The sequence below is a fragment of the Octodon degus genome, unplaced genomic scaffold, assembly GCF_000260255.1.
Source record: "Octodon degus isolate 3935 unplaced genomic scaffold, OctDeg1.0 scaffold00004, whole genome shotgun sequence".
In the NCBI taxonomy this organism is placed as follows: Eukaryota; Metazoa; Chordata; class Mammalia; order Rodentia; family Octodontidae; genus Octodon; species Octodon degus.
The window spans coordinates 28,230,025-28,232,021 of NW_004524580.1; the positions used below are offsets into that span (position 1 = coordinate 28,230,025).

At 37.2% G+C, this 1,997-nt stretch overlaps 1 protein-coding gene and 1 pseudogene across 5 annotated transcripts in view; both read right to left on the reverse strand.

The window, feature by feature from the left end:
- Positions 1-517, reverse strand: part of LOC105742314 — a 21,047-nt pseudogene extending 20,530 nt beyond the window's left edge.
- The window catches only part of Anks1b (ankyrin repeat and sterile alpha motif domain containing 1B), a 1,319,834-nt gene that overhangs the window by 1,011,580 nt on the left and 306,257 nt on the right, over positions 1-1,997 (reverse strand). The gene's annotated exons all lie outside the window — the stretch shown is intronic.

Genomic DNA, 1,997 nt, shown 5'->3' on the forward strand with positions numbered 1-1,997 from the left:
TGTATGCAGTGTATTATTTGTTGAAACTGTACTTTCGATTTGATTTGAAACTGTCTCATTGCTATATGTTTATCAATAAAACTTTGAAAAGAAAAAAAAAAACCTCTGCAATGTTCATATGTAAGGTTAACATTTGAAATGTAATACACAAAAACATTTGTTAGGATGACTGCATTTGAGAAGGTCTTTGTTTTCTTATTCTCCTTTAAAAGTACTGGTTAGATAAGAATCTTCAAAAGAGTAACTTCAGTTACTATGTACTATGACACTTATGCGATTGGCCTGCGGTGGAACTAAGGGTTTGCTAAGGAATTAAAAAAAAAAAAAAAAACCCTTTGGTCAATTCCTTAGAAAATACATTCAGCTTTAAATCATAAATAAAGTTGCTATAAACTAAGGCAACTGGTCATACCAGAAACTTAATAAAAGCATTATGCTCATGTTTTAAATCATTCTGCCAGGCTCTGTACTTTTCATTCTCAACATAAATATGGCTAAGAACCCCCACAGTGACCATGCTACCGCTTCAACACTAGACTGCAAATGTCTTCTGTCAAATTAATTAGTCCACCATCATTAATCTTAGTCTCAAAGTCTCTGACACGAGGAAAATGCAGACAAACTTTCTGCCAAGCCACAGCACACATCAAATGGAGTTCAGCACCCAATGCAGTCTTTCTTCTCAACAGAAACCACCCACACCTGGTCATTACCCACAACATTTCTAGCAGCCCTCTGGTCTTCTGAGCTTAGACCAGAATCTCTTACACAGTAGAGTCCAAGGCATTCCAAATCTACTTTTTTCAGACAGTAACTTTGAACCTTTCCAAATTCTTCAGGCAAGCCATTCCCAAAGGATTCTGAAGCACAAAGTCAACTGTGATCAGAGCAATGACCCCACTGCTTGTATCAAATTCTTAGTTACTTTTCTCTTGCTGCTAAAACAGAATATTTGGCACCCAAGATTGAAGGAGAAAAGACCTATTTAGGTCACAGTTTGTAGAGGTTTCAGTCCATAATCAGCTGGGTCTAAGGCAGAGTGGTGTGGTAGAGGGGCAGCCATACATGCTATTTTCCAAGGGAGTGAAAAACAACAAAAGCAAGCAAAGGAGAAGAGAACAAGCCTCACTCCTCACTGTATTGTATGCAGGCTACCTGCCCTGCATACAACTATTCATCAACTATTCATCGGGTGTGTGTGTGTGTGTGTGTGTGTGTGTGTGTGTGTGTGTGTTTGTTCTTTGGGGGGAGTGCCAGTTTTCTTTTTTTTCAAAGTTTTATTGATAAACAGATAGCAATGAGACAGTTTCAAATCCAATCGGAAGTACAGTTTCAACAAATAATACACTGCATATATTCTTCTTAGTGGTTAATTGCTGTACAAGAAGTGGACTTGTGATCCTATTTACAAGCATCATACCCTTAATCCCAGCATTAGACTGAATCAATTACAAGCTCTATAAATTCAGCAGCCTCCAAAAAGTCCACCACCCATGACTGCATGAGAGACCGTAACAGTTGATTTCTTTTGTAATACAAAAGCTTTTTAGTAAGATGAAATCTCAGTTATTGATTTTGTATTTCCCATGCAATTGAGGTTTCTTTCATGAATTAGCCTACACCAATATCTTCAAGAGTTCTACCTATTCTCTCTTCCAGCAAATTTAATGTTTCTGTTTTAATATTTAGATCTTTGATCCGCTAAATTTTAGTTTAATGCATAATGAACTATATGGGTCTAAATTGAGTTTTCAGCATGTCAAAAGCCAGTTTTTCTGGCACCATGTATTCAAAAGGCTTTCTCTCAGTGAATGTGTTTGGTCCCATTGTCAAAGATAAGATGGCTGCGTGTTTTTGGAGTTGTTCCTGCATCATGTAACTGTTCAACTATTCATCGGGTGTGTGTGTGTGTGTGTGTTCTTTGGGGGGAGTGCCAGTTTTTTTTTTCAAAGTTTTATTGATAAACAGATAGCAATGAGACAGTTTCAAATCCAATC